Source organism: Mustela nigripes, chromosome 3 (genome assembly GCF_022355385.1).
Source record: "Mustela nigripes isolate SB6536 chromosome 3, MUSNIG.SB6536, whole genome shotgun sequence".
NCBI lineage: Eukaryota > Metazoa > Chordata > Mammalia > Carnivora > Mustelidae > Mustela > Mustela nigripes.
The window spans coordinates 88,693,596-88,717,548 of NC_081559.1; the positions used below are offsets into that span (position 1 = coordinate 88,693,596).

At 35.7% G+C, this 23,953-nt stretch overlaps 1 protein-coding gene and 1 pseudogene across 1 annotated transcript in view; one reads left to right on the forward strand and one right to left on the reverse strand.

The window, feature by feature from the left end:
• LRP1B (LDL receptor related protein 1B) overlaps positions 1 to 23,953 on the forward strand; it is a 2,002,169-nt gene that overhangs the window by 1,054,264 nt on the left and 923,952 nt on the right. The window lies entirely within an intron of this gene.
• LOC132013342 (large ribosomal subunit protein eL8-like) overlaps positions 84 to 23,953 on the reverse strand; it is a 68,598-nt pseudogene continuing 44,728 nt past the window's right edge.

Below are 23,953 nucleotides of genomic sequence, written 5' to 3' on the forward strand. Positions count from 1 at the left end.
ACCAGATGAACTTTATTATTATTTTTTTTTTTGGAAGAGAACTTTTTATTACATTTATGTACAGAAAATTCAATAGCTCACACTTAGCCCAGTTTGGTGGCCAGTTCCTTAGCCTTTGCCTTTTCCAGCTTGGTAATGTGAGCCACCAACTTTGGACCCAGGTTGTTGCCTCCCCAGTAACAATGGATCTCATCATATTTGTCATTATAATTGGTCTTGATAGCTTCCATCAGCTAGCCAGAACTTTTTTGTCTTCCAGGTTAAACTGTGTAAAGGTGACAGTAGCGCAGGTCTTCCTGGGGACCAGACACCCCGGCCTGGCCTTCCCATTGATAATGCAACAGGGAACCATCAACTTAAGACACAGAACATGCAGGAAGATAATCAGCTTAAGGGAATCCACATCATGTGCAATCACTACCACCTGAGATTTCTTGTTTTCCACCAAGTTGGTGACAGTATTAACTAACCCCCGCTCAAAAGACAGGTGCCCTCTTAGTGGGAACATGCCCTTTGCCAGCAGCTTTCTTCTCAGCCTGGGCCAACAATCTCTGCTTCTTCTCTTGCTTGGTCTTTGGTCCATATCTGTGGACCAGCTTAAGCATTTGAGTAGCTGTCTGACAATCTGAGACCTGGGTGAACTGGTTTATTATGGGAGGCATAATAAACATCTCTATAGATGTTTATAGAGAATAGCTCTTTGCCACTACAGCCAGATAGCAAACCATTTGACAAAGCTGGTGAGGTCCTTTTTGGGTTGAATGTCCTCTCCCATGCCAAAACTCTTGGGCCTTTTCTCAAACAAGGGATTGGACACCTTCTTGGCCTCTTGCTTCTTGACAACAGCAGGTGTCATGGCCACCTTCTTCTCCATAGCCTTCTTTCCTTTTGGCCTCTTGAATGGCTGGAGGAGAGAGAAAGTATCTGTATGAACTTCAGAGTCAGCTTTCTCCCCCTCTTAGAAATACATTTTATCGTTTTCCTATTATTACATAGTAAATTTCCTAACTTTTTATTATTTGTATATTGGAAGGATATTGCCTTTAGTAGATTAACTTTGTGCCTGCTTTATTTTTTGAATTATCTTATTTTTAAAAGTTTTTAGGGTCTCTTAGATTATCTAAATATAAAATAAAACTGAAAACATTGTAATTTTACAGATTTATAGCCAGTGCTATGACTATTATTTTGTTCTCTTTTTAAATTGCATTAACGTTTACCACCCCAAAAATGTTAAATAACAGTAATGATAGTAGACATCTTTTATCTTTAAAATGAGTGTTTCCATTGTACAGTTATGAATATAGGCCTCATAGTGAGTTTTAATATCTAGCTTTACAAATTCTTCCTCAGTAAACTTTTCAAAAGATCTTTATAATTTCCTAGTTACTTATTTGTCATTCTGACCTTTAAAAAAAGTAGTATTCAACCAAATCCAATTAGTGATCTTTTTTGGAGTTGCATTAAATATGTCTGTTAATTTGTGAAATAATTCACTTTTAACAATAACACATTGTTTTTCTTCCCCATGATTGTTTCTCCATTTATTCAGGGGTTATTTCAAGCCACTCAATGAAACTGTGGGAATTGTGTGTGTATGTGTATGCATTTGTGGCTTGCTTTGTTCTTCATCTATCCTTTCTTATAGTTGAGATACCATTGTGTTTGAGACACTCTTCGTTCCTGTTTCCAATTACTTTAATGTGTAGGAAAAGTATAGACTTTGTAAATTTATCATGTTCTCAGGCATTTTACTGAATCATCTATTAATTCAAGTATCCTTTTATGATTGCATATAAACATATTTTTATGTCTTCTTTTTCAATATTTATACTTTTAGGCACTTACTGAAGTAATTAGAAATAATAGAACATTGTTATTTTTGTAGTGGTAACAGGCATCCTTGTTTAATTCCTGATTTTAATAGAAGTTGATTTCGTTCATCAATATATAATGTTGGCTATTGTATTTTGTTAAAGCATCTTTATAGGCCTGTTTTGCTTATAGTCCTGTTTTGCTTCGTAATTTTTTCCCCTCAAATAGCTGCTGCGTACGTGCAATGAATACAACAAAGAACAATTTCTTGCCTTACGGACTTTACATTCTGAAAGGAGAGGACGCAGATAATGATAATGATTGTGATGATGATAATAATAGTAACACCCACAGAACAATAGCAACAGCAGCAGTGACAGAAACAGTAATTATATAATATGAAATAAGTGATGATTGTTACAGGAAAAATAATTTTGTATAGGGGGATAGAGTGTGTTTGAAGCGCTGCTGTAGGTTTAAGTAAGGCCCTCAGTAACAAAGTGATCTCTGAGTTAAGAAGGAAAAGAAGGAGCTAACAATGCAGCTATCAAAAACAGCCAAGACCAAGAAGTAAATCTAAGGTTCTGAAACCAGGAGAAACTTGGCATGTTTGAGGAACAGCGTGCCTGGGGAGAACAGTATGTCTAGTGTTGAGTAAATGAGAGAGAGAAAAGAATGAGATCAGTAACATAAATTTGGGGAACAGATTAGGTAGCGCATGAATGGAATGACGTCAAGAAAAAATGAGTGAGAGGAAGGAAATTGTTGACAATAAATTCAAATAACTATTTTGTGGGTTATTGCCATAAGAGGGAAGGAGAAGAAAGGAGAGAAATAAAGTCTAAGCTGGAAAAAAAATGAAGTAAAGAGAACCTACTATTTTTTTTTTAAGATGAAGAAATGGTGATATATGGACACATTGCTAGGAAAAATCCTGTGACATGTGATGATTCAAAATGATATAAGCAAGAAATAAAGGTCCTGCTGGTGCCATGTCAGAGAGCAGACCAGAATATAGAGGTTCCTGTGCAGAATGGGGGAGTTGTACTCTCCCAGTGACAGACAGTTCAAGCATCGTAACACAAAAGTAAACTATGTGAATATAGATACAGGTAGATGAGTAGATCTGGTGATGGTAGAAATCTACTTCAAATTGCTTCTATTTACTTTGTGAAATAAGAAACTGGGAGCAAGTATAGGAAGTGAAACAGTAGAGGTTTGAGACAGAGGGGTATCAAATAGAAATCTGAGGTAGTATATCTCAAATTACCTGTGTGGAGGACCAGATTCTTTTTTTGTTTGTTTTGATTTCTAATTCATGATATCATGCTTTTGAAAATTACAGTGAAATTATTCAAAAAATTAAAGAAATAGATGTTAAATACAAATCCAAGTAAAAATATTAATCAAACATAAAATCACTGTCAAATTGTAACCAAATTGACGTGAGTTCACTCCCTGGTGAATCAGAAACTACAGTAGGTTGAGTGGTCTTACAAAGAAAATTTTATTGGCAGCAAATGAGATCACAGGGAATGGCTTCCAAAGCCATGACTCCTGGAGTGAGGGAATCCTTTCATTTAGGGTTAGGGTGAATATTTAGATAGAGAAGCCTTTTCATTGTATGTAGAGGTGGACATATGGTCATGCATGTGCCTTAAGGAAACATGTTTATATGTATATTGTATATTATGTAAATGAGGCTGGTATTCCTCCTTGGGCTTAGATTTTAGTTTTATAATAAGATAAAGGTGTTCATCCATCATTCAAGTGGTCACTCCATGGTTGTTCTGTGTAGGCATCAGTCAGGGGTTAAGCTCCAACTGGTCTGGGTGGTCTGCACTGACTGAAGGTCTGTCAAGGCATTTGTTATCACTTGAGGGGAGAGGAGCAATTTTGCTTTCCATCTGCCTGAGTTAGGAGATAAACTAGAAAAAACAGTGTAAGGAAAAATGTGGGACAAAGGTCAGGGAGTACAAGCAGGTGGGCAATAAAGGTCAGGTCTTGGAGGTCTAGCTGATGACAAAATTGCTACAAAATATCCCAAATGTTTTCTTTTAACTCTACTACATATCTTATAGTCTGGTAGCAAATTTTTCATGCGCTGTCTATACCAGGGGCCATGTTTTAAATAGCGCTGATCTACAAGAGTAGGAGAAAGTAACCAGAGAAATATAATTGCTGTGGTTCTTGAGATCATGATCATAGATGTAAAATGAGACTATTAGGAAAGAAAAAAAAAAAAAAAAAACTTTTTCCTTCTACCCTTAAAGGTGTTTGTCTGGGGCTCTATGACAAAAGACAGATTAACAAGAGAAACACAGAAGTTTATTAACGTGTATTTCTCATATACACATGAGAGGAACTCAGTGACGAATAGCTGCAGGTTGATTAAAAGCTGGGCTTATGGTGTGCCTGGGTGGTTTAGTCAGTTAAGTATCTGCCTATGGCTCAGGTCACGATCCCAGGGTCCTGGGATTGAGCCCCACATCAGACTCGCTGCTCAGTGGGAAGCCCGCTTCTCCCTCTGCCTGCCTGCCGCTCCCCCTGCTTGTGCTCTCTCTGTCAGATACATTAATTAGTTAACAACAACAACAACAACAACTGGGGCTTATATAACATTTTAGCAATAGAACAATGCATTTTTTGGGAAGTGATAAGACAAAGTAAAAGACCTTGAGTCTCCGAGGTAGCATATTGTGGGAAGGCAAATATATGGCAACTAATACAAGATAAGAGCTTGTTAGTAAAGTTGGTTATGTAAAGTCCTCTGGTGCGGTCTCTCCCGGGGCTGATAAAGGTCTAAAGTTTCCTGTGATTAAATTTTGTCAGGGAAGGTAGACACTTTTGCAAATGTAGCTCTAGGTTCTAGGCAAACAGGAAGAAGGCAGAGAAATTTCCTTGTATCTATTTATTCTTAATAGGCTTCAGCTCAAAATAATCCTTATGCGAAAGTGGCATAATTCAGAGTGGCATATTTTGCTAGCCTGTACTATTTAGCATGATTTTGGGGGTGTTGCGGATTTTTTTTCCCTTCCAACCATATTCACCTGTGTGGGTACAGGTATAGAGTTGCACTACTGAAACACAAACAGAAACAGAAGTTGAGTGTGTATTCAGTGGATTAAATAAATGATTATCATAGGATTTGAACTGGTTATAAAAGGAAGAAAGGACACAGAGGAGGTAAGGGCAGGACAGCTGAAAATGGATTAACGGTCTAAAGGGTTAAAGGCTTGTGGCGTAAGGTACTAAAGTAAGTGAGCTGATGATGAGAAATTCTGTTCAAGGAATGGGATACTGGAAATTAAAAGTGTAGAGAGATTACATATTTTGGTAATGGCAGGTTAAGACTATCATCATGAGTGTGGCTGATTGAGGTATGAGGGAGAACATGGTAATTTGAGAAGAAAAGGCCAAGGATCCAAGAGCTTAGCATATTGGAAAAATCATCTTCATATGTGTTAAAATCATAAAGCATTAAGCAGGAGTTACTTTGGACAACTGGTAAGGAAGGAATAAGAAATTTCAAGAACATTCCTGACCTGAGTCAGGAAAGAACCACAATGAGTAACTGGATAATGTCATCAGAGGACCCAGGATCAAAGGGCGGGTGCTTTCAGGGACGGAGAAGGGAGGATTACCTGGAAAACCCAGTGAGCTTCAAAACCTCCAGACTCAAATAGTAAGCAGGAGAAGAAGGGTGTGAGTACAAAACAGCTATCAATTGGAAAAACACAGGGGAGTGTCCTCAAGGCAGTGTCCTCAAGGGACAACCAGGTTTCAGGCAGAATGAAAATGCTGAAATGAATGTTAGGAGGCTAAAAGTGCCAAGAATTTTATTGATGACAGACATTGCATTTTAAAGGCTCAGTAGAGGGTTTTCCTGGATTCAGATAGGGTCAGAAAAAAGGTATGGGCAGAATCTTATGGGCTTAGAGCCTGGGTTTGTGAAACTTGATCTTCTTATAAAGATACCTGACCTAAACAGTAATAAAGTTCATAGAAAACATTTCTATATAGACATCAGTATTCAACGAGCTTCACTGTTCTGTTTTGTTTTTTTGTTTTTGTTTTGTTTTGTTTTGTTTTGCTTTGCCTCCACATACATGGAATGAGGTTCTCTTATTTATTAAGCATATCCTAATAAATCAGTGCAGGACACAGTATCCCTGGGTTGTTACACAGGAGCCAGTTCATAGTCAGAAATCAGGAAAAAAAGTGTGTGTCCCTATTGTGCAAGCACAAGTCCATGGAGAAAGTAATAGATACATTAAAGCACAATTCTGGCTGCAGAATAAAAGAATGTCCACAAAAAGAAGACCTAAGCCAGGAACAAAATAATGACCAGCAATATAAGCCATGAGTTTTGAAGCTCACTTCCTGCCTTCTCCTTCTGTGTTCTTTTTCCATCTAAATATTTCAAGTTTCTAGAATAACCTTCCCATGCATAGGCTTACCTCTTTTTTTTTTAATTTTTTATTTTTTATAAACATATATTTTTATCCCCAGGGGTACAGGTCTGTGAATCGCCAGCTTTACACACTTCACAGCACTCACCATAGCACATACCCTCCCCAATGTCCATAACCCCATCCCCCTTCTCCAAACCCCCCTCCCCCCAGCAACCCTCAGTTTGTTTTGTGAGATTAAGAGTCACTTATGGTTTGTCTCCCTCCCAATCCCATCTTGCCATTTGCGACAACATGGATGGAACTAGAGCGTATCATGCTTAGCAAAATAAGTCAAGCGGAGAAAGACAACTATCATATGGTCTCCCTGATATGCAACATGGGGGCTCACCTCTTTTTGTTAACCATCTATGCACTGCAGTAACTGTGCTTATGTCCTAGCCTCAATACATAACATTTTCAAGGAAGAGGAAAGAGAAATGAGCTGTGACTCTTTAGTCTTCAAACCCTGCTGGTTTGAAGGGGTTGGCATAGCAATTTGCCTATAACATAATTGTTCGGGTATTTTCATCCCTTTTCATAACTTTAAGCTAATTGGGTTTTCTTCAAAGAAGATTATTCACCCGGGCATTCACATGTTTTTCATGCTTTCTCATTCTCTAGATACTTTGATTTAAATATATTTCTTTCACTGCTATTTAATTTCTTAAAAAATCATTTCCCCTTTTCCTTCCCATATCCCTAATTTTGTTATTTTCTCAAGCAACCAGCTGGTGATCATGACAAATATATTTTGATTTTCCAGCTCAGTAGACTTAGAACCCAGAGAGGGAGAAGTGAAAGATTAAGTGGTCCAGAAAACAAATACTACTGATTTTGTAATCCTGTATATATGTGTACAATCCCTCCCTACAACCCTTCTGAAAATGTGTATAGCAATAAAAATAGAAACAACGTGGGCACTTGCCCTATGTATTACATTAGCAGAGCTGTTTTTAAATGTCCTGCAAGATATGGAGAAGTGTGGCTCAATATAAGGTTGATTGGGATCATTTTGTGCCTTTTAATTGGTTCTTTCAGGTGTTTGTTCCTGCCTTTTTCATTTCCCCCTTCATCTCTTCAATCATGTAATAGGGTTTCTTCATCCCAGTCTAAACAATGTGAAAATTAGGTAAGCTGGGATCATTAGATAAGCTAAAAGGCATAGAAATAGGTGTTATTACAAAGTAATGTTTTAATGCAATGAAAAGGATGGTCTTGGAATTATAAAACTGTATAAAAACTAAAGGAAAGTGGAATATCATAGAGCAGCTCTACAAGGAGAAATTAACAGGCTAGATACCCCAAAGGACAGAGAAATGCTATATTCTGTCTTCTATTTGTTTGAGTTTCTTAAAAGCATTCCATTACACCTTTTGTGAGCAGTATATCATTTTGGTATCTAAAACCTACAAAATATACAAAGAAGCTGAGTGAGATAATGTGGTGCTTCCCAGTTAACTGTTAGATGTTGTAGAATTGACCCGAGATTTCATATACCCGGAGGGAGAAGAGGAAGAAAAACCTCCAGCTATTATAATTATCCCAGGTTAGGAGGGAGAAGGAAGGAAGGGAATGGAAGAGAGAAGAAATGAGTAAAATAGACACTTATGAACAGGTGTCAGGGACCTTAGGAATCAGATAAGAATGACACATACATGTTCTTAAATTGGGTGAGATCACCAAGCTATATTTTATTTTACTGACCAGTTTAGCTCTTCCTTTGCTACCACATCTATTTATGTTTTCATTTCATATTTTATGAAATTTTTGTTTCATTTCTAAAAAGTCAGACTTTAAACAGAAAACTAAATTAACTAATGAAGAAATGTGCTTTAACTGCTTTCTCTATCTCTCTGTCCTTCTGTCCTTCCATCCCTCCCTCCCTCTCCCTTTCTCTTTTTCTCTCCTCCAGTTATTTTCTGTTAAAAAAAGGTTTTTGTTTGTTTGTTTGTTGTTTATTTGTTTGTCATTTCTTTCTGAAAAGGCCAAGAATTTACTCTATTACTTTTAGGACTAATCCTGACTAAGACATTCCACATGAGACTTGCCAAATATCTAGGATATGTATCTGTTTCTTACTCAAACTTCTACTCCTCCTTTTTCTTTATTTCAAATAAGAAAATGTAGAGGTGAGGGGCCCAGGGTGGGGCTGCTGCAAATGTGCCACTTTGGCATAGAGACCATTTTGAATTGAAAGAGATAAAAAAGAAAACAACAACAACAACAACAATAAAACAAACAAACAAAAAAAAACCCTGTCAGATGAAGGAAAGGTTCTCTGCCTCTCCCATAACTGCATAAATTTATCCTGGAAAGGAGAGCCTGCAACAGGAAGAGAAGTATTAACAGAGGCCCCTTAACCAAAAGAGCTCATCTGCAAAATAGAACAATTTTGTTTTGCCAAACATCTCCTTTCCTCTTCTTGCTAGTCAGCTTTCTCCCCATTGTATCTTCAGGCCCTACTCCTTCTCATACCCATATAAGCTTCACTTTGTCTCATTGTCTTTGGAATGTCTTGTCTATGTGGATTGCCTCAACCCCACCACCACTCTGTGCATACATCTGTTAAATTTGATTTTCTGCTGTTAATTGTCTCATGTAAATTTGATTCTTAGTCCAGCTAGAGGAACTACAAGACAGAGGAAAAATGTTTTCCTCCCCAATGAAAGGATTGAAGAAGGAAATAGAGAAGAACAAAAAACAGTTTAGGTAAAAGGAGGCTAGAAAATTATAAGAAAAAAGTAGTTACTTGCTAGTTCCAAAATATGTAAAAATTGGAAGTAAACTATTGGTTTGGAATATGTTTTAATTGGCTAATGAAGCTATTATTTTTTGTAAAGAAGGTAGTTTTAAGGATTAATTATTGTATTTAGACAGAAGTATATGAATACCTCACAAAGAAAACATGGCTCAAAATTTGATCATTAGATGTAATTGTTTATATCAGGGAGCTTACTTAGAAAGAGTAATAATTAAAAACTATTATAGAACATAGTGTTAAAACATATACATAAGAAAAACGTTTAGAATATCTGTTACTAATCTAACTAGAAACAAGATACATAGATGATAAAACGTTTGAAATAGTAAACAAAACTATAGTTAACGAAACTATCAGTTGCATACGCATATTTAACATTTCTGTTTTTTTTAAAAAAACAAAGCTGGCACTTTAAAAGCTACTAAAGAAAACACAATCACCATCTGGTGGCAAAGCAAAGAAAATGTTATTTTAAGGTATTTACTTTCTTTGACTGTATTCTAATTATAAGTTGTCAAGTGATATAATTCTTTCTGAGACAGAGGTTTAGATGGGATGTTATAAATCCTTTAGATATGGTCTGTGATATCTTCGAAATATCCAATTCATTCATTTATTTATTTATTTTTAAGTTTTTTTTAAAGATTTTATTTATTTATTTGACAGAGAGAGAGATCACAAATAGGCAGAGAGACGGACAGAGAGAGAGATGAGGAGAAGCAGGCTCCCTGCTGAGCAGAGAGCCCCATGCGGGACTCAATCCCAGGCCCCTGGGATCATGACCTGAGCCGAAGGCAGAGGCTTAACCCACTGAGCCACCCAGGCGCCCCTATTTATTTTTTTTAAAAAAAAGATTTTTTATTTATTTATTTGACAGACAGAGTTCACAAGTAGGCAGATAGGCAGGCAGAGAGAGAAGAGGAAGCAGGCTCCCCGCTGAGCAGAGAGCCCGATGTGGGGCTCGATCCCAGAACGTTGGGATCATAACCTGAGACGAAGGCAGAGGCTTTAACCCACTGAGCCACCCAGGCGCCCCAGAAATATCCAATTTATAATAGGCTTTATAGATGCTTTTAAACAAGGCATAGTTTGTTTTTTCAATATTTACTCATTTATATTAGGGGGAGGTGGGGACAGAGGGAGAGGAAGAGAGTCTTCAGCAGACTGTGCTGAGCATGGAGACTTCCTTGGGCTCACCCTGGGGCTCTTCCTGGGGCTTCTCAGGACCTATGGCAGGACCCTGAGATAACAACCTCCACTGAAACCAAGAGTCTGATGCTTAACCTACTACGCCATTCAGGTTCCCCTAAACAAGGCATAGTTTAACACTATCTGTGGATTATTGCTTTTAAATCTGACAATAACTATGAAGTTTTACTCTTCATGTTTTCATTTCACAGATGAAGAAACTGATATTTACAGAGATTTAATACCTTGCCAATATCTCATACCTGAGAAACAGCATTATTTGGATTTGATTCCAAACCAACTCTTTCTTTCAAGGGCTTGTGCTCTCTGAAATATATAACTTGTTTAACTCAGAAGCTAATCCTGAAAAAGTCCCAATAAAGCAATTAACATTATATTTCCCTCTTTGTTAAAAGCTATTAGGCCAAAATTCCAGGGTACAATCATGGTGGACTCTATAATGTGAAGTTAATTAAGGGGCATCTTAATTAATATCTGGTGTTTTCTGATTATAACTACTTGTTCTGAAGCCCTGTCTAGATTCTCAGAGGTTGGCCTAGACTAATGAAGCAGAGTGAGTAAAGTAAAATAAAACAATTATTCTCTGTCTGAAGAAGGGGTTGCCTTGGTTTCATATTTCCTTCATTTCAGAGCCAAGAGCAAAATGATGAGCCCATTTTAGAATCATAAAATTATAAAACTTTAGAGTTAAAAGTAAAAATACCAGAAATAGTCTAGATAATTATGACAATTTATGTCAGTTTTATCTTATTACTTAATTTAAACCATATAGCTTTTTAAAGTTTATAAAATATGTCATAAAAGATTTATCAGGTGACATAATCATAATATATGGCACTCAAGGTAGGAAATATTGAGTTGAAATATTTCCCTTTATGTAGGTTAAAAATGATTAAATATGGTCAATTTCATATGTTTCAACCTAGATCTGACACTCATTTAGAGTGGATTCAGACATAAAAAAATAAAAGAAAAATACAAAGATCAATATAAGTATGTATAGCCATCAAGTTCACTTTCAAAAGGCACAAACCAAAGTCCCATGCCCAAAGCCTTTTCCATTAGATTCTCAAATGAGGGGGAGGTGGGAAAAAAAAGCAAAATCGACTTCTTTCATTGAGGGTGCGATTACATTACAAGAAGCCAGTATTTGGTATAAATTGCTTTAATCCATATATTGACTTCTTTAAAAATTTTCAGTGGTCGAATCTACTGGTCTGAGTGTTAAATGTCTGGTTTTCTAGAAACTCTACTAGTGTATGGAGAACTGTAATAAGTGAAAAGTGCAGTGCTAAATACTTCTAAATAATTGAGTATTTTCTCCTGCTGTTGTTGTTGTTGCTGTTATTGTTTTAAATAAGTAAACTTTCACCCTCTCTATATCATGAAAAGTATTTCCTGGTGATTAGGTTCCATAAAACAAAGTTATGATTATTATGGATCTACAGTCTGATAGATATCCATTTGCATATTGAAATGGATGGCCCTCCTTAGGCCTAGACTATATTGTATTCATCTCAGTAGGCCCTGCTCCATAAGCACAGTACTTTTTATATAGTAGACACTTAATGGCTTTCTGGTATTAAATTACATTGAAAAAAATAATGTAAGGTCTTTTGGGTTTAACGTTGAGAGGTGTTCTTGGGTCTTTAATATCTTAACAGGATATGCATAAATTACTTTTTGATTTTTGCTTTAGATTTCTCCAGGACAGTGTACTTTTCCTTTGTAATTAAAGTACTTTGATGCAGTCATCCTCAAACTATGACAGAGTATATTCATGGATATGGCATACTTGACTCAGTCCTTTGGGAAGAGGATGAAATAATCTCTCAAGTGTCAGTGTGAATCTACACTCTGCTCTCTCACTTTATAAAGAGAATATGTCTGCCATATTATTTTTAATTGAATGCTCCCAGAATATCTAACAAATGTTTTGAAACATTATGCATAGTGACCTCAAAATAAAATGTATAGAAAGACCCTGTAGGGGAAGATTCTGCTCCTGGGATTTGGAAAAGCCGTCAGGCCTGCCTTTTTCTTTTTCGATTTAGAGGGCCCATTTTCTGTTTTAGAACAAATGAGTGAAAGAACTTACAGATGATTTTAACAATTCACAAATGTGTTGCCTGGTTTTGACAAGGGCATCCGTAATCTCTCAAAACTATGTTAAAGATGGAGCATTTAGCAACCCAGGAAGACAATGACTATAAAACTCAAAATTAACTCATCAAGTTACTGTAATTTTCTCTCTCTTTGTCTCCAGCTGATTAGTGCAAATTAACCGCCTGAGCAGTTAGCAAGCAATATGGAAATCTTTGATATCTGCTGAGAAGGCAGGCTTTTTTTTTCTTTTTTTAACTACATCTATGTAAAATTCCAGAATTCCCTATAGACATTGTTCTACTGTGATTATTAATATTGCTTTGAACTTTAAGGATATGTTTTGTGTTTGAGTTTTGAAAATTTCTAACCTTAATTTGTTAAAATGGATTTACAATCGTTATAAATTTCTATATAGAAATTGCACGGTTTTTTTTCTTTTTTTTTTTAAAGAGAGAGAGAAAAGAAAACGAGATATTTAGGTACCTCATGTCTTACATGGAGGTAATAGATATCTCACCGAATTATTATAAGAGTGAAAATTCAATAGTATATATTTTCAGATTTTAAAGATAGTTTGAACTACCTGTATTTAATGTATTTTTATATTATTTTTATTAAGCACATAGAATTGGATTAGTGAAATATTCTACTTATTTCAATCTCTTCACTCAGAAAGGAGATATTAGGAAAATTTCTCTTGGTTACATTCTATATAGTCCTTATAGAGACTATATAGATATGTAGAGAAAACTTAACAAACATGTGAATTACTATACCAAAAAAGTCAGCTCTTGACTATTTGAAAAAGAATAACGTATTATGTTAACAAGGTAGGTAAAAAGGGCATCAATCATGGAAAAGAAACATTTCATATACCTGTTAAGAAGTCATCTGATTTTTGGGGAAGTGCATCTAGGACAGATAATAGTTATTTGGCACTTCAATATGATTATCAAAACTACCTAAAGCTAAAAATCAAGAGGGTATTTTCCCCTCTTTAGCTATGGAATAGTTGGCAGCTCTTTCAGTGAGAAAAAAAAAAAAATATTTGATACAAACAGCATTCAGTGTATTTGAATTCTCAAATCCTTAAGTTTTATTTAGGAATGCATTAAAAAATCCCATTTATAGACAGTTTCTCTACATAGTAATTAATGCATTCATTTAGCAGGAAGTTTTGATCAAGGATCACCAGGTTCTGGACTTTTGTGTTGGGAATTGAGCACTGAACTAGGACAGTCTGGTTCCTGCACTCAAGTAACTATACAGGCAGGAAGGCATACAAAAGGAAGAATTTTATGAATGATACCTTCAAGAAAAGCCTGAACTTATTTTCTTAAGATTTTACTTATTAATTTATCAGAGAAAGAGAGAGAGAGAAAGAGCAATAGGGGTGGAAGCAGTAGGCAGAGGGAGAAGCAAGATTCCCACTAAGTGGGGAGGTACATACGGGACTTGATCCCAGGACCCTGGGATCATGGCCTGAGCCGGAGGCAGATGCTTAACTGACGGAACCACCCAGGGGTCCCTGAACTTGTTTTTATAATTCAAACTAGAACCTTATTTTTACTTTAAAACATAGTGACAACCAGTCCGCAATAGCCATGGTATTAAAAAAGCCCAGATGTACATTGACAGATGAATGGATAAAGAAGATGTAACACACACACACACACATACACACACACAGAGGAATATTATGCAGCCATCAAAAATAGAAATGACATTTGCAATGGCATGGGTGGAACTAGAGGATATTATGATAAGTGAAATAAGTCAACAGAGAAAGGCAATTAAATATGAATCTCACTCATATGTGGAATTTAAGGAATAAGGCAGAGAATCACAGAAAAGATGGAAAAATAAAATAACATGAAACCAGAGAGGGAGATAAACCATAGGAGACTCTTAATCATAGGAAACAAACTGAGGGTTTCTGGAGCAGAGTGGGGTGGAGAGATGTGTAAACTGGGTGATGGACATTGGGCAGGATATGTATTGTAATGAGCACTTGGTACTATATAAGACTGATGAATCACAGATTTGTACCCTGAAACCAATAGTAATTATATGTTAATTTAAGGAAGAGAGAAAGAAAGAAAGAAAGAAAGAAGAAAAAAGAAAGAAAGAAAGAAAGAAAGAAAGAGGATGCACTTCAAAAACATGAAGATAACAATTTGAAAATGGATCTTTAGGGTTAAACAACATTCACAGGACTCAGCACCCAAGAAACTCTTCCTGCAACTTCTTTTCCAGGCACTACTCTTTCCCACCCCAAAGGGGCAACTTTACGCTGATTTCAAACTTAAAAAATTAGTTCTGGATTCAAACAAAACAAAACAAAAACAAAACAATACATAGTGACAGCCAAATTCTGATTTAAAGATAAAAAACGTATTTCAAGAACATGTACCATGCCAGGAACTAAGCCAGTGTTTCTTACGCTTGTATAATATGGGGAGCTTAATCAAAAAAAATACTATCTTGGCACTATTTAAGCCTATCAGCTTATTATCTTCTGAGATAACCTAGGAATCCATATGTTGAACAAGAACCTAGACACTTCTTTTTAAATTAACTACCTCAAGAAATGCTAGTATATTTAAGAAACTGTCATTTGTTTAGCTATTTATGTTTTTGTGTCTTTATTTGGTGGAGTGGCATAGCAAATTAATTAATTCAGTGAAATTCATATTGAAAGCCAGAAGCTTGTATTTCTAAGACTGACATCTACAGAAATCCAATATTTCCTGTCATTTGGTATAAGCCTATTTCAACCTTATTTGGAAACCTACTATATAATAACCATTCTTCAATTTTATCTTTCCAATGATTTTTTTCTAATACTCAGATGTTTTAAATGTGTTCACATGTTCAGAACTTAACAGTAAAGTTAAGGATCACTACATACCTTGGGAAAGAAATCAATCAGGTAGTCGAATATGTTAGTCTCATGATAAAACCAAACTGTGATATTTTTAAACCTCCATTTCTTCTGTGATTCCTTTCTCATTCTCTTTGCTTTTCCTCACTCTCTATTAAATTGCTTGGAGTTAAAACTACTTACCATCTGTCTTTTACTATCTGATATGATTCGATCTAAAAACATTTTTAAAAGATCACATTACAACAAGAGTTTTAAAACAAACCTACTAAAAGTAACACAAAACATGAAGAACTGTCTCTTTCAAACACATCTAAAATCTGTTTCCTTTGAATTACAAAAAAAGAAAAAATGAAGTAAAAAATGTGTAATTATTATTCTATAGGGACCATTTCCTCTTTCTGTTCCTAAAATAGATGGAAATACTTGTTATATTGATTTGGAGTTAGAAAAGGGGTAGCTGAAAAAAGGCTAGTAATAAATGAAAAAGTACTTTAAACATTCCTAGGTTTGCTTGTCATCTTTAGTAATAATCTAGAAAAAGGATCATTGAAAATTTTAATAAAAACTGTTAGAAATATGAACCAGAGATATAAACATGAGTGGACAGCTTAATGTTAAGTATAAGCCAACAAGCTTAAATGAGTGAGCAAAGAATAGCAAAATGATTTACAGTATTGAAAATGGACCACCTCATAAAATACACAATCAAGGGAAAATCAGAATAATTAATGCATGGTGAGAACATGGAAATAGAGTGTGTATATAGTATGAAATTGACTTTTTTCATTGGGCAAAGTGATTTTATTTTTGTCAAGTTGGGATAGTAGGAAAATCGCTGAATTTATGATTAAAAAAATCATTGTCATGGTACTAGTTCTGTTCCTCCTTGTGGTACCTGAGGAAATTAGGGATATTTTCTAGGCCTCAATTTACTCTACTATAAAAAAGAAGATTATACCAGTTTACATGTTACTTTCTAAGGAGCTCTAGGATTTTGTAGAAATTCTTTAGGAGATGTTAGGAATATGGTGAGCCTGTGGAATTATTAATTAAATTGTGGGGACCTAGGCATGTAATACATAACTGGAACAGCCTTATCTAAAATTTAAAAATTTAAGCAAGTGATGAGAATTATATCCAATTAGAAGGCTCATAATGTAATTATCTGGATAATTCAGCTTCTCCATCAAATTGAACTAAATTGTCTAGATATGTTAACAGAAATGATTTAAAAAAAAAGAAGAAACATTGATTATTAGTTTCAATTCATTGTGAATATAAAGTAAAAAGTCATTTTAATTCAATTCCCATATTTAATGTGATACATTTATATATCTTACATAGAAATATATAAATTTATATATAAAGTATATACATATATAAATATATAAATACAAATTATATAAATATAAAATTTATACATAAGTATAAATTTATCCCAATCCCCGCTCCCTAGCTGCCATCAGTTTGTTTCATGAGATTGAGTCTCTTATGATTTGACTCACTCGCAATCCCATCTTCTTTCATATTTTCCCTTTCTACCCCCCATGACCTGACCCTGCCTTTCAAATTCCTCATATAAGAGAGATCATATGATAATTGTCTTTTTCTGACTGACTTATTTTGCTTAGCATGATACCCTCTATTTCCATGCACTTCATTGAAAATGGCAAGATTTTATTTCTTTTGATGGCTACATAGTATTTCATTGTAAATATATACCACTTTTCTTTATCCATTCATCTGTTGATGGACATCTAGGTTCTTTCCATAGTTTGACTATTGTGGATATTGCTGCTATAAACATTGGGTGCAAGTGCACCTTTGGATCATAACATTTGTATCTTTAGGGTAAATACCCAATAGTGCGATTGTTAGGTCATACAGTAGCTCTATTTCAATTTTTTGAGGAACCTCCATGCTGTTTTCCAAAGTGGTTGCACCAGCTTGCATTCCCACCAACAGTGTAGGAGGGTTCCCCTTTCTCTACATCCTTGCCAGCATCTGTCATTTCCTGACTTGTTAATTTTAGCCATTCTGACTGGTGCAAGGTGGTATCTCACTGTAGTTTTGATTTGTATTTCCCTGATGCTGAGTGATGTGGAGCACTTTTACATATGTCTGTTGGCCATCTGGATATCTTCTTTGCAGAAATGTCTGTTCAAAGTCCTCTACCCACTTCTTGATTGGATTATTTTTTCTTTGGGTGTTGAGTTTTGAGAAGTTCTTTATAGATTTTGGATACTAGCCCTTTATCTGATATGTCATTTGAGAATATCTTCTCTCATTCTGTCAGTTGTCTTTTGGTTTTGTTGACTGTTTCCCTTGCTGTGCAAAAGCTTTGAATCTTGATGACATCCCAATAGTTCATTTTTGCCCTTGGTTCTTTTGCCTTTGGCAATGTTTCTAGAAAGCACTTGTTGCAACTGAGGTTGAAGAGGTTGCTGCCTGTATTCTTCTCAGGATTTTGATGGATTCCTGTCTCACATTGAGGCCTTTCTTCCATTTTGAGTCTATTTTTGCATGAGGTATAAGGAAATAGTCCAGTTTCATTCTTCTGCATGTGGCTGTCCAATTTTCCCAACATAATTTGTTGAGGAGACTATCTTTTTTCTGTTGGAAATTCTTTCCTGCTTTCTCAAAGTATAGTTGACCACAGAGTTGAAGGTACATTTTTGGGCTCTCTTGTCTGTTCCATTGATCTATGTGTCTGTTTTTGTGCCAGTACCATACTGTCTTGATGATTACACCTTTGTAGTAGAGCTTGAATTCTGGAATTGTGATGCAGCCAACTTTCATTTCCTTTTTCAACATTCCTCTGGCTATTCAGGGTCTTTTCTGATTTCATATACATTTTAGGATTATTTGTCCATTTCTTTGAAAAAAATTGATGGTATTTTGATAGGGCTTGCATTAAATGTGTAAGATTGTTTTAGGTAGCATAGACATTTTTGCAATATTTGTTTCCTAATCCATGAGCATGGAGCACTTTTCCATTTCTTTGTGTCTTCCTCTTTTTTTTTTTTTTTTAAGATTTTATTTACTTGACACAGAGAGAGAGAGAGATCACAAGTAGGCTGAGAGGCAGGCAGAGGAAGAGGGGAAATCAGACCCCCTGCTGAGCAGAGAGCCCAATGTGGGGCTCAATTCCAGGACCCTGAGACCATGACCTAAACTGAAGGCAGAGGCTTAACCCCCTGAACCACCCAAGCACCCCAATTTCTTTCATGAATACTTTATAGTTTTCTGAGTACAGATTCTTTGGCTCTTTGGTTAGGATTGTTACTAGATATCTAATTGTTTGGGGTGCAGTTGTAAATGGATCAACTCCTTAATTTCTCTTTCTTCTTTTTCGTGTATAGAAATGCAACTGATTTCTGACCATTGATTTTATATCCTGACACTTTACTGAATTCCTGTATGAGTTCTAGCAGTTTTGGAGTGGAGTCATTGGGTTTTCCACATGAAGTATCATATCATCCACAAAAAGTGAGAGTTTGACTTCTTCTTTGCTGATTATGATACATTTATTTTCTTTTTGTTGTCTTATTGTTGAGGTTAGAACTTCTAGTACTATGTTGAATAGCAGTGGTGATAGCAGTCATTCCCTGCTCTGTTCCTGACCTTAGGGGAAAAGCTCTCAGTTTTTCCCTCCCCATTAAGAATGACATTTACTGTGGGTTTTTCGTAGATAACTTTTTTTGATATTGAAGTATGTCCCCTTGATCCCTACACTGTGAAGAGTTTTGATCAAGGAAGGATGCTGTACTTTGTCAAATGTTTTTTTCAGCATCTTTTGAGAGTATCATATAGTTCTTGTTCTTTCTTTTATTAATGTATTGTATCAAATTGATTGATTTGCAGATGTTGAGCCAATCTTGCAGCCCAGGGATAAATCCCACTTGATCATAGTGAATAATCCTTTTTTTTTAATTTTTATTTTTTATAAACATATATTTTTATCCCCAGGGGTACAGGTCTGAAGAATCCTTTTAATGTACTGTTGGATCCTATTGGATAGTATTTTGGTGAGAATTTTTGCATCTGTGTTCATCAAGGATATTGATCTGTAATTCTTTTTGATTGGGATCTTAGTCTGGTTTTGGGATCAAGGTAATGCTGGCCTCATAAAATGAGTTTGGAAGTTTTTCTTCCATTTCTGTTTTTTTGGAGCAGTTTCAGGAGAATAGATATTAATTCTTCTTTAAATGTTTGGTAGAATTCCCCTGGGAACCCATCTGGCCCTGGGCTCTTGTTTCTTGGGAGGCTTTTGATGACTGCTTCAATCTCTTTACTGGTTATGGGTCTGTTTAGGTTTTATATTTCTTCCTGCTTCAGTTTTGGTAGTTTATAGCTCTCTCAAATTTGTTGGCATATAGTTGCTCATAATATGTTCTTATAATTGTTTGTATTTCTTTGGTGTTGGTTATGATATCTCCTATTTCATTCATGATTTTATTTACTTAGGTTCTTTCTCTTTTCTTTGTGATAAGTCTGGCCAGGGGTTTATCAATCTTATTAATTCTTTCAAAGAATTAGCTCTTAGTTCATTGATTTGTTCTACTGTTCTTTTGGTTTCTATGTTATTGATTTCTGCTCTGATCTTTATTATTTCTCTTTTTCTGGGATTAGGCTTTCTTTGCTGTTCTTTCTCCAGCTCCTTTTGGTGTAGGATTAGGTTGGTTTAGGGTTGAGAAAGACTTGTATTGCTATATACTTTCCTCTTGGGACTGCCTTTGTTGTGTCCCAAAGATTTTGAACAGTTGTCTTTTCATTTTCATTTGTTTCCATGAATTTTTAAAATCCTTATTTTATTTCCTGGTTGACCCATTCATTCTTTAGTAGATGCTCTTTAGCCTGCATGTATTTGAGCTCTTTTCTACTTTCCTCTTGTGGTTGAGTTCTAGTTTCAAAGCATTGTGGTCTGAACATATGCAGGGAATGATCCCAATCTTTTGGTACCAGTTGAGACCAGATTTGGGTCCCTGGTGTGTGTTCTATTCTGGAGAATGTTACATGTGTTCCAGAGAAGAATGTGTATTCTGTTGTTTTTTTATGGGATGTTCTAAATATATCTGTGATGTCCGTCTGGTCTAGTGTGTCATTTAAAGCCTTTATTTCCTTGTTGATCTGTTGCTTGATAATCTGTCCATTTCATTGAAGGGTGTGTTAAATCCCCTACTATTATTGTATTATTGTCAATGTGTTTCTTTGATTTTGTTATTAATTGGTTTATATAGTTGGCTGCTCCTGTGTTAGGGGCATATATATTTAGAATTGTTAGCTTTTCTTGTTGGACAGACCCTTTAAGTATGATATAGTGTCCATCCTCATCTCTTATTATAATCTTTGGCTTAAAATCCAATTTATCTCTTATAAGGATTGCCACCCCTGCTTTCTTTTGATGTCCATTAACATGGTAAATTGTTTTCTACCCCCTCACTTTAAATCTGAGGCTTCTTTGGGTCTAAAATGAGTTTCTTGCAGACAGCATATCGATGTGTCTTGTTTTTTTATCTATTCTGGTTTCCTGTGTCTTTCGATTGGGGCATTGGCCCATTTGTATTCAGGGTAACTATTGAAATATATGACTTTAGTGCCATTGCATTGCCTGTAAGGTGACTGTTACTGTTTATTGTCTCTGTTCCTTTCTGTTCTACTACTTTTAGGCTCTCTCTGGTTAAAGGACCTCTTTTAATATTTCCTGTAAGGCTGATTTGGTGTTTGCAAATTCTTTTAATTTTTGTTTGTCCTGGAAGTTTTTATCTCTCCTTCTATTTTCAATGACAACCTAGGTGAATGTAGTATTCTTGGCTGCATATTTTTCTCATTTAATGTTCTAAATATATCATGCCAGCTCTTTCTGGCTTGCCAGGTCTCTGTGGATAAGTCTGCTGCCAATCTAATATTTATTACCATTGTATGTTACAAACTTCTTCTCCCACGTTGCTTTCAGGATTTTCTCTTTGTTAGTGAGACTTGTAAGTTTTACTATTAGAAGATAGGGTGTGGACCTATTTTTACTGATTTTGAGGGGGGTTCTCTGTGCCTCCTGGATTTGATGCTTGTTCCCTTTGCTATATTAGGAAAATTTTCTACTATAATTCACTCCAATATACCTTCTGCCCATTTCTGTCTTTCTTCTTCTTCTGGAATCCCAATTATTCTAATATTTTTTGTCTTCTGGTATCACTTATCTTCTGAATTTTCCCCTCATGGTCCATAGTTTTTTGTCTCTCTTTTGCTCAGTTTCTTTATTCTCCATTTGGTCTTCTATATCACTAATTCTCTCTTCTGCCTCATTTGTCCTAACAGTAAGAGCCTCCATTTTTTATTGCACCTCATTAATAGCTTTTTTGATTTCTACTTTGTTAGATTTTTGTACTTTTATTTCTCCAGAAAGGGATTTTATTTCTCAAGAAAGGGTTTCTCTAATATCTTCCATGCCTTTTTCAAGCCCAGCTAGTACCTTGATAATCATCATTCTTAACTCTAGTTTGGATATATTACAAATGTGTGTATTGATTAGGCTCTTAGCCATTGGTTCTGCCTCTTGATCTTTTTTTTTTTTTTTTTTTTTGGTGAGTTTTTCCAAGCCTTGTCATTTTGTCCAGATAAAAATAGATGAACAAGAGAACAAAATACTAAAAGTGTAGCAACAACCCCAGAAAAATACATGCTAACCAAATCAGAAGGGATCAGAACTGGGGTGGGGAAAAAAGGAGAAAAAAAATTAAAGAAAAAAAATATATAAATTCAGACTGGTGAATAGAATAGAGTCAGACATTTGACTTGGCATGTATTTTGGTCTGTTAGAAGAAACTACCTCTTAAATTTTAAAGAAAGAAAACTTATACATATGTACAAAAACAAGGGTAAACATGATGATGAGATGGAATATGACGGTAAAGATGAACATTAAAAAATAGTCTAAAAAAGCAATTGATAAGAAATTGGTTGAAAAAAGAAAAAAAAAGGAAAGAATGTGATCAGGCTGGAAACTAGAACAAAACCATGCACTGGATTTAAGGTATATTCTGATCTATAAAAAGATATTTTATACCAATTTTTTTAAAAGATTTTATTTATTTATTTGACAGATAGAGATCACAAGTAGGCAGAGAGGCAGGCAGAGATAGAGAGAGAGGAGGAAGCAGGCTCCCTGCTGAGCAGACCCTGGGATCATGACCTGAGCCAAAGGCAGAGGCTTTAACCCACTGAGCCACCCAGGTGCCCCTGTATAACAAAATTTTAAAGGAAAAAAAAAACTATATGTATACTAAAAATAAGGTTAAATACAATGAAGGGATAAAATATGACTAGACAATGCAAATTTAAAAAGATTTTTAAGAAGATATTGATAAAATAAAATAGTTAAAAAGGTTAAAATAAGAAAGAGGAAAAATTTTTTAAAAAACAGAATAAGGAAAAAATAAAATTAATTTTTTTTTAATTTTAAAAATTAAAAAAAATTTAACTTTGAAAAGATTAAAGGATCATGGGGAAAATCCATGAACTCTATGTGTTGCTTTCCCCTGGCTTGAGAGTTGTGGAGTTCTCATTGATCAGTGAATCTGGCCCTGAATGGATGTTCTTGTGGATCTTCTATTGCAGTGATTTTCAAATGTCTTTACCTGAGGCAGAATTGCATCAGCCTTGCCAGGGGCCAGGCTAGTAATCTGCTTGATTTTGTTCTCATGGTAGCTTTTATTCCGTGGTTGCTTTTCGTATGGCGATCGAGGATGGGATAGAGAATGGCAGCTTCCCAATCTCTAGCCCCTAGAAGCTGAGAGCTCGGGCATCACTCCTTAGTGAGCCCTCAGAGAAAAGCAGCCAGTCACTCCTGTCTACCTGGTCTTTGGCCACACTCTGTGCTCACCCAACCTGTGACCAAACATTTCTATCTCTGGTACACAGCCCTGTTTGGAATCTCTAAACCCAACAGATTCTTACAGCATGCTCCCATGTTGCTCTCCCAGAGGAGGAAGGAGGGGGCCTCCCCAGATCTGTGTCTCAGATCATGGTAGGGTAACCCTGAGCTGAAAGCCCCTTCCTCAGCTCCATCTCTGTAGCCAGCTTCCCTGTTCTGATACCTGGGAGGTCTGCCACACTTAGACACCCCTGGACTTTTTCTGACTCCATGGGTCCTGAGACCACACTGTCCCTGCAAGGGACCCCTCGCCTCTTTGCTTAGCCTCTGGAGCAACGTCCTTTAGTGGAGCACAGTTCTAAAATTTCTGATTTTGTGCTCTGATGCTCTACTGTTTGTAGGGAGCAAGCCCCTCCCCCTATGGGATATCTTCCCATATATCACCACAGATTCACTTCTCTGCATGTTCTACCTTCCAGAAAGTGATCACTTTTCTGTTCCTAGAACTGATGCTCTTCTCTTCGAGTTTGTAGGTGTTCAGAATGATTTGAGAACTATCTAGGTGATCCTGGAACCCAATGATATTTAGGTCTCCTACTCCTCCACCGTCTTGTTCCTCCCCCGTGACTGCTAGTTTTTAATATGCTAATGATAAGTCATGTAATAGGATGGAAATATATGAATGTGACATACAATTATTTTGCTTTAGGAATAAAAAATGATCATCACAGTTAATATCACATTGTCAAAATAAACATATTGTTATTTACAGAACTAGTTCTTAAACATATGTTTTACAGGAAAAAACTGCATTATTTCCACTTAGAATAAAGTTGAATTTTGATACGATG